This window comes from Tympanuchus pallidicinctus, unplaced genomic scaffold (assembly GCF_026119805.1).
Source record: "Tympanuchus pallidicinctus isolate F22 unplaced genomic scaffold, pur_lepc_1.0 scaffold2, whole genome shotgun sequence".
Taxonomy (NCBI): Eukaryota; Metazoa; Chordata; class Aves; order Galliformes; family Phasianidae; genus Tympanuchus; species Tympanuchus pallidicinctus.
In genome coordinates this window covers 45,813,949-45,823,035 of record NW_026294721.1, presented here as the reverse complement: position 1 = coordinate 45,823,035, position 9,087 = coordinate 45,813,949, and the positions used below count along the sequence as shown (strand labels likewise).

Genomic DNA, 9,087 nt, shown 5'->3' with positions numbered 1-9,087 from the left:
TTTACGGTTGTAGCAGAAATGCTTGAACCAGTGATTGAGCACCTGGTAGAAAGGCAGGGCCAACGCATGAGAGCTCAGGTGCATACAATGCATCTGAGTGATTGGAAGGGGTGGAGCCAGGAGCCACCTCTTCCCAGACCTTATTTAAGAGTTGGCAGGGGAGGCAAGGACAAGGGTGACAAGGCTGGTGAAGAGCTTGGAAAATATGTCCTGTGAGGGGTAACTGAAGGAACTAGGGCTGTTTAGTATGAGGAAAATGAGGCTGAAGTGAGACCTTATTGCACTCTTCCAATATCTGAAAGCCCCTTACATGAGAGCAGGTTTGGTCTCTTCTCACTGGTGACAGGATGAGGATGAATGGCCTTAAGTTGTGCCAGGGTAACTTTAGGTTGGATATTAGGAAAAACTTCTTTATGGAAAGGGTTATTAAGCACTGGAATAGATTCCCCAAGGAGGTGGTTGAGTTGCCATCCCTGGATGTGTTTAAAAACCATTTGGATGTGGTGCTCAGGGTTGTGATTTAGCAGAAGGTTGTTAGGGTGGTATGGGTAGGTTGCAGTTTGACTTGATGATCTTTAATTCTTTTCCAACCTGAGCGGTTCTATGATCTTGTTGGAGATTCCTGTGTACCTGAGGCCTTCTAAGGGTAAGTAGATTATTTCCTTTGTTTTTCTCTCCACAGCTGCTATGTTTGAGCGTATCCTCACTTGATACAGCCTAGGACTTTGTTACTATGCTGTCATTGCTGTGCTTTCCTTTGCTTCACAGCAGTACAATGGCTTATGACTGGTAATATTTCAGAACAACTTCCCAACAATTTTTAAGTCAGTTGTAATGTTCTTTCTGGATCTCAGTAAGAAATGTGGCTTAATATGTAAAGGAGGTAATATGCTATTTACTGAATAATTAGAAAGTAAGAATAATGAGTTAGCTCTAAGTCCCTTTAGCTGCCAAGATGGTTGAGTTGTGCCAGCATCAGACAGTCCTCTTCAAGGTGGCTATGGTATGTTGCAAAGAGTTCCAGTTCACGGAGAAGTTCAGCACACATTGCTGCTTACCATGCTTTTTCCCCCCATAAACCACATCTCTCTCAGCTAAAGGTCATCTCTTTCCTGGCAATACAACCACTACTTTGTTATCTAAAATGTGTAAAATGTCCACAAGGACAGATCAAAACATCAGATAGGGCCATTTGTACATCCTTCACAAGCCTAGTGTAATAGGATATGGGGGGGAGATAGGAGGGGGTCATTCAGTAGCCACTTAGCCTAACATAGAAGCCCTGGCTAGGGAGGCTTAGTTGGGTCAGCATATCTGCCATGCCTGGGGAAGGGAGCAAAATCAGCCACAGCACTTTTTGGTTTTGAAGGCATTTCAAATAGCGTCAACGTAACACTGAAGTTACTTTTTTTTTTTTTTTTTTTTTTTTGCAGTAGGCTAGATACTGCACGTATTTCTGAGCAATAAATTAATAATTAAAAGGGAATGGGGAGGAACAACAAAAAAGAGGTGTTCTACGTGAGGAATTTCTTCTCAGTTATGACCCCAGTCAGATCTTCGCCAAGAGTGTGTAAAGTATCATCTAAAAGGCTATTTATTAGAGATAACAAAAATAAAGAAATAGTAGTAGAGATAATCTTACTTCCCTTTAGATGCTAGGAATCCCAAGTTTCATCAAATGAGTCTCCATCAGCAAGGCAGTACACTGTGCAGAGTCTGTCTGTAGAAAGAGTTTCTCCATGTTGGTTATTTGAGCTACCATAGGATTTTTCTTACAAGAAAACAACTCAATTATTTTCTCTGTTAAACAGAAAGGATATCCATTGCAATTTTAATGAAAGCAAGGCCATGCAGGTGCCATAACTACCAGTACCAAGTGGATGCTGCCTGTTAAAATAAGCTGGCAGTTAATCCTTCTGCCAAAGGGTAGCTGCATTACAGTGTAGCCTGAAGGGACCTAGCAAACAGGTTCTCTGTAAGACTGCAAAAGATCTTGTGGAACTCTGGTGAGAGACTCACTGCAATGGCAGTTTAGATACCTTCTCATGTCACTCTAACTTTCTCATGCCCCTCTTGGCAGCAGCAAGAGAGAACTTCACATTTCTCCTGGAGGTTTGATGGGAGGGCTTCTCTAGAAAGGTGATGTGTCAGAAAGCCCAGCTGAAGTGCCTTTACACTACTGTGTGCAGCATGGAAAAAAGCAGGAGGCATTGGAAACAGTGATGGACTTGGAAAATTATGAGGGTTGTGAAGCACTGGAATAGGCTTCCCTGGGAGGTGGTTGAGTTGCTATCCCTGGATGTGTTTAAAAACCATTTGGATGTGGTGCACAAGGACATGATTTAGCAGAGGGTTGTTTCAGGTAGGGTGGTATGGTTAGGTTGTGGTTGGACTCGGTGATTTTTAAGGACTTTTCCAAGCTGAGAGATTCTGTGATTCTATTCAGCGTGTAACATGGTGTCCACAAAGGAAGCACAGATAGCTCAGTGGCTCAAGATTCAGGTGGTGTTACAAATGAACACCTGTAGGCTCTTTTGCCTGAGGGTGTGAGGCCAGCACTCCCCTGAGATCGTGGGAGCGCTCACAGTCTGCCTTTCCCTCCTGCCGCTTACAGCGCCTCCCCGCCGCCATGATAGAAGAGAGGGAAGCCCCTCACCGCCGCCGAGCAACGGACGCGGAGCGGCACAGCCAGGCACCCGCGCGCCCCTCGGCGGTTCTCCCCGTGCTGCCGTCAGTGGCTCCAATCGGCGCGCGGCGGGGCGGGCCAGTCGGGTTGCCCGGGCGACGGGGTTGCTTTGCCCCTGCGCTGCAGGAAGGCAGGTGAGGACTGGCGGCCGTTAGGCTCGTCCTCGTCTCGGCGCTCGCTGCCCCGCCGCGGGCGGCGGTTGAGCTCGTTTGTCTGCGCGCGGTGCTCTGTCGCCTGCCTGCGGCCTCGCCCGGGGGAGCTGCCGGGGTGCTGGGCGGCTGGCGGAGGTGCGTAGGGTCGTGTTGGGGGGTGGAGTTGGGCTTCGGCGTGGTGTTCGGCAGTGTTTTATGCCTCTCTACAGGCGTTCTCTCTTGAAAACGGGTGCTTGTAAGTATGTAAATATGGGGGTAGGAGTACAAGTAGTTGTACACCTGGAAAGTACTCGTCCTCTACAGGAAGAGAGCTTTGGGCTTGCTTGTGCTTCAGGTGCCTACCGTGCTGGGTGAGTGGGAACAAAAGCAAGTGTGGAGACATAGAATCCTAGAATAGTTTGGGTTGGAAAGGACTCTGAAGATCATCTCGTTCTGCCCCCCTGCTATAGGCAGGGGCACCTCCCATAGAACAGGTTGCTCACAGCCCCGTGCAGCCTGGCCTTGAGCGCTTCCAGGGAGGAGGCATCCACAGCCTCACTGGGCAACTTGTTGTGGTGTCTCACCATCCTCACAGTAAAGAATTTCTTTCTAAAATCTAGTCTACATCTACCCTAATGATTTTTTTCAAACAAAAAAGGCAACGTACAGTCTGAGCAAACAAGCTCGTGAAGATAAGCTTGAGATGGTTGACACTGGAGAGAAAAAAGAAGTATTTAAAACTAGTTCTGTTAAATAAATTTCTCTGCTGTTGTAGGGATGCTGCTTTATGTAGAAATGGTTGTATGCAATTTGTGAGACTGCTTTGGAAGGCTTGAAAATAGCAAGTGTAGAATCCAAGTCTGGCGTTTTTGGAATGTAGTAGTAAGCTTCATAAACCTGGATTTTAAAATCAGTAAGGAGCTACAGCATAATATAAAATATAAATAGCTGAAAACTTGTGTTCAGTCCCAAAACTGGTTGTCTGAAGAATATATTTTTTGACATCCATTTGTTCCTGAAAGACATCATAGAGAATCTATTGTGTCTCTTTATAATTACATCTAGGGTTTAAATCTCTTCACTATTACAAGTGTGGAGCCTTCTGGTTATGAATACCTCATTTAAAAATGAAAAACTTTGTCATGATGTCCTGCAGCTTCCTGCTTTTTGCAGAGGCATTGAAGGTGGAAGTTTCTGATAATGAGCATGTATGGCAAACAATCAGATGTTCTTCAAACTTAGTACAGTATTATTTTGTCTGTTTATCATGATAAATTACACTTCCCATTGTTTAAAATTAAAGTTGGTGACCTTTGCACTCCCTATTTTTGATAGCACTCAAATAATGGAAATACTATTAGGTTGCATGCAAATATTTTTTCACCTGCTTCCTTTCTTACTAGAAGTATAGCTGTATAGGTTACAGATGTAGTCAAAGGTCTGTGTTAGAGAAAAAAATATCTTGCATGAATCAGTTGTGTAAACTTGTGTTTATATTTATGTTTTGCAAGTCAGAATTGTTAAAATATGTCAGTTAAGACCATAGTCAACTCTGGCCAATTGTAACCTATACGGGGGCAAGGTGATGTAAAGAACTTGTGAACAAACAAGCAATATAAAACATTAAGGTAACTTGCAGGCATTGTTTAACTTTTCGATTTATTGTTAATGTATGTTGTAGTTGCTCTCCTTGACAAGGTCTTAGAATCATAGAATGGCTTGAAAGGGACCCTGAGTCGCCCTGCTGGGGGTAGAGTTGCCACTCACCAGATCAGGCTGCCCAGGGCCCCATCCAACCTGGCCTTGAATACCTCCAGGGATGGAGCATGCACAACTTCTCTGGGCAGCCTGTTCCTCACCACCTCTGAGTAAAGATTCCTGTGAATCATAGAATCACTAAGATTGGAGAAGAGCAAGATCACCTAGTCTAACTGTCCATCTACCACTAATATTTCACCACTAAACCATGTCCCTTAGTACAACATCAGAGTGTTTCTTGAACACCTCCAGGGACTGTGTCTCAAATGCCCTCTCTGGGCAGCCCATTCCAGTACTTGTCCACTAGTTCAGAGAAGATATTTTTCATAATACCCTGCCTGAAACTAACCTCTTCTTGCAGTTTGTTCTTGGAGATGGAGTTTATTACATCTTTTTGATTTGTGTTTTAAGATCCTCAATTTTATTTCTGTCTTGGATATAATGGTTTGCATTGTTTGCTGCCATCAGACAACATGCCTCTTACTCTGTAGTGTCTTAACGAGGCATGAACTGTCTCACTTACTGTAGCCTGGACTCTAATCTCTCTCTCTTCAGTTCCTTTTCTTAGTTGCTACCAAACCTCTGAAAATAGCTATGATGGGAGGCTGATGATGGAATGAAAGAGGATATGTGAGATTACTGAGATAAATTTAATAAATAAGTTCATATGCTTAGCTATACAAATTAAGACTTACCATACTCAAGTGTGTGGTTAGTGTTCAGCAGAGCTCCGCAGTCATTAACCTATATCTTTTTTGTTCTTAACTTGCTGGTTTTGAACACACAAGTAGCTGTATCTCATTCAGATTTCCAGAGAACGGAGTGCAATCTTGTTGCGGATGAAGTGTTTTCTGATGATAAGGTTGTTTTGGGGATTTTCTGGTTTTTTGTTTGTTTGTTTTTTTTGTGGCCCCAGCCCCACTGTGAGCTGTTAATGCTGCAAACTGTCCTGTAAAAATTCTTAGGGCAGATGATCTCCATGTTTCAGAAAATTATGCTGGAGACGGGTGCTGCAGTGTACTGCTGTTTTCCTAATAAAATCATTTTTATCCTATCTGTTTCCAGCTTTAATTATTTTCCAAATTTAGGTTATCGGCCATCCATATTTTTTTCTATTTAACCTCACTCAGCTAACCAAAATTTGTTAACAACAGTAATGATGAATTGCACAGGGACACAGCTGGACTCTGAGGGGCGTAAGATACTTGCCTCGAGTTTCACAAGCAGGCAGGTTTATTTCTTTTTGTCATAGTTTTCTCTCCAACTTGTAAGTTATGTTCTTTGAGGGCCTGCTTGTGCTTCTGATGCTGGAAATTGTTTGCTTTTCGCTACATTCTTAACATGTTGAGAGAAACGTACTCATCTGATTTGTATTTCAGTGCATTTGTATGGCAGATACAGAATAAGAAGTGCAATTGTCTTAACATCCAAATCAGCAAAATACAATTTAAAAACTGATCATTTAAGTATTTTCTTTGAAAGATGTTCATTATCATTTCATAGATTTGCATTCTTATTGTTTCAGCTGTTTTTTTTATTTTTTTTCTTTAAAAAACATACTAGAATGAAATAACTTGCATGCTAGCTACACCAGGACAAATTATATGGGCATGGTATAACAAATAGATGTAGCATGTTTCCTGCCATATTATCTCTTTTCTAACTGTCAGAAACTGCGATACTAAAGCTTTGATTACATCCAGGTTTGATTTATGTGTTGTGCTTATGAAATGGAGACCAGTATTGCAGCATATAATTAGCTTTGGGTAAGGTTATAATTCTCCACGCATAAGCAGTGTGCCTTCCTATTTTTGCTTTATTAAGGAACTTAAAGATATGTAATTTTCCTTTTTCTTCGATGTTGTACCAGTTCTTCATTGAATTTGAATAGAAATGTCTGCTAAACAGTAGTAACAGTGATACTGCATACATAATTATACTCATATTTTTTTCTTAATAGATGTTGAAGTTATTTTTCTTAGGAAAAAAATATAACTGAAAGTTTCATTGAATTTGTTTTTCAAAATCCAGTTACAGAATAATCTTAGGAAGATGTGTGATCAGGTCCAATCCACTGCTATTGTTGGCAGCTAGAGCCTAATCTCCTTCTTAACCTGATAAAGCTTAGTCTTAAAATTAGCTACATTTTTGTCCTTGTACTCTTACAGGAAGGTTGTTCTAAGGTCTCGTGCCAACGTGGTTCTAGTGATGATGATGGTGTTTCATAGGTGTTAACTGACAGCTTGTTTTGATCACTGTGAGGTGGCCTAGCTATCCTATATGCTATCTTGTCTTGATAAATCTATATAACTTGTTGGAAAGAGCAAATGTAGGGGAGAAGGGAAGAAGAGACAACTTGCTTACTTCTGTGCTATCAGTAGTCTGGGAGGAGTGGGGGAAAAGACTTAATTCCTGGCTGACCTCATATAACAGGCTCCGTGAGACCTAGGTTGATTATGGCTCATTGCACAACCTTACTGTGGGCATCCTATTTTTCGATTTATTTTAAAATATTCGTAATCATTACATGCTTCATGTTCTCACTATAAAAGTTGTTAAAGCACAGATTAGTAAGTAAAACCAGATGTTTTTTACTATAGATACTGATACAATGAATTTACATAATATCATACATATTATGAAAGAAAAACAGTGGCTTTCTATACTCTAGTAACTAAGGATTTTTAAATAGTGTTGTTTTTAGCTTTTTTTTTTTGTCTTTTTATCATTCCTATCATTAATATTGTGATTTCAAAATACCACATGGGGGAAAAAAAAAACCTAATGCGAACTTGTAGTTAATCTTTAAATATTGTCATATTCAATAGTTTATAGAAATATTATGGAATATATTATGAAATAATGTTTATGACATGGATTGACAGAATAATTCTGTGAAAAAGTTCCAAGTGAACTTAGAAAATAGCAATTTCTGAAGTCCAGTTATTTGAAAATCATTCTTTTCAAAATCTGCTTAATGGTGATTTAGGGCAAGAGTACATCAAACTTGGCCATATTGTTTCTTAAATATCAAGTAGCTAAAAATTTCTGAGTAAGATTTAAAACAGAAACAAACAGTTATTAGAAATGCCTTTGAAGAAAAATAGTAATACGTAGTTGATCTGACGTAGTGTATTGAAAATAGAAAATCTGATCAGAGAAGTAATAAATCAAGGTACAGAAGTTGTAACTGCGCGTCTGTTTGAAGATATTTTGTCAGAACTGAAATGAGTTGCTGGCTTCAACAGTTGTCAGGTAATATGGGAGAACAGTGTCAGCTTGTTAATTTCAATGTCGTTTAGACCTTGATTTTCAGATGTAATATTCTGTCCTGTGTGTTTTAGATAAAGTATACATGAATGTTACATTTAGGGATATGTTTTAGTGTTTAGAGATTGAGGCTACAATACTCTTCAGTTTATCCTTTCAGATTCTTTGGAGGATATGTCTTTGTAAAGAACTTAGTCTCATAGTGAAAATTTACCTGCAGTTAAGTGACCAGAAGTAAGATCAACATTAATATCACTGCAAGAAAAACATTAGTTTTATGTCTTGAATTTTATAGCTCTGAACTTCAGTGACACGTTATGGTGGTTTTATGCTAGGATTACCATTTACTATCACTTCATTTATCTCTTAGCTGGTTTTACGTTTTGTATTTATGTCTAGTCAGTTAAACACAGGGGCCAGTAATTCATCTCCAGTAATGCAAATAAAACATTTTATATATGCCTTAAAGATATCTCTTTTGGACTGATCGACTCAAATGCCTTATTAGCATCCAATGCTTGAATAAAAATTCAATATTTTTATTAGTACTTTGATATCATGGTAGCTAAGTCATGGCTTGAAGCAGTGATTGAGCGCCTGGTGGGAAGGCAGGGCAAATGGGGGGGGCTCAGTGGTGTGCAATGTGTCTGAGTGACCAGAAGGGATGGAGCCAGAATCCACCCCTTCCCAGACTTCATTTAAGGGTTGGCAGGCGAGGCAAAGGGATCTTGTTGGAGATCTTTGTGTAGCTTCCAAGGGTAAGCAGGTTCTTTCCTTTGTTTCTGTGTGCATGGCTGCCACGTTTGCATATATCCTCGCTTGCTGCAGCCTGGGATTTTGCTTCTATACTACCATTACTGTGCTTTCCATTGCGCTGTGGCGTTACAATGTGCCAAGTGGATTTTTGGTTGACTGCATGCTGTGTTATTTATGAAACGTAAATAACTGATGTATGCTTTGAACACCAACGTACCTCAGTTACTGCTGAACTAATAAAGCTATATACCATATGAAATCTTGAATAATGTGCCCTTATAAAGAGGCAGAGCAGTCTGAAACCAGCTTTCCTAAATATGCTGGTATTAATATACTCAAAGCTGTGGTTTTTAGGTTGTGAAAAACAGTAATAATGGTCTGTGACTAAATGACAAAGAAGTGCATATGATTCATTAAACAAGGATGTTGTTGAACATTTCAGTTGTTTGAATTGATGTATCTTATGTAGACCTCATGTAAATCTGA

At 40.3% G+C, this 9,087-nt stretch overlaps 1 protein-coding gene across 1 annotated transcript in view; it reads left to right on the top strand.

The window, feature by feature from the left end:
* The first annotated feature begins 2,793 nt into the window (after positions 1-2,793).
* The window catches only part of WDR17 (WD repeat domain 17), a 45,862-nt gene continuing 39,568 nt past the window's right edge, over positions 2,794-9,087 (top strand). Inside the window, exon 1 of the mRNA XM_052681572.1 lies at positions 2,794-2,973. The gene's annotated coding sequence lies outside the window, so the exon portion shown is untranslated. The remainder of the gene's footprint in view (positions 2,974-9,087) is intronic.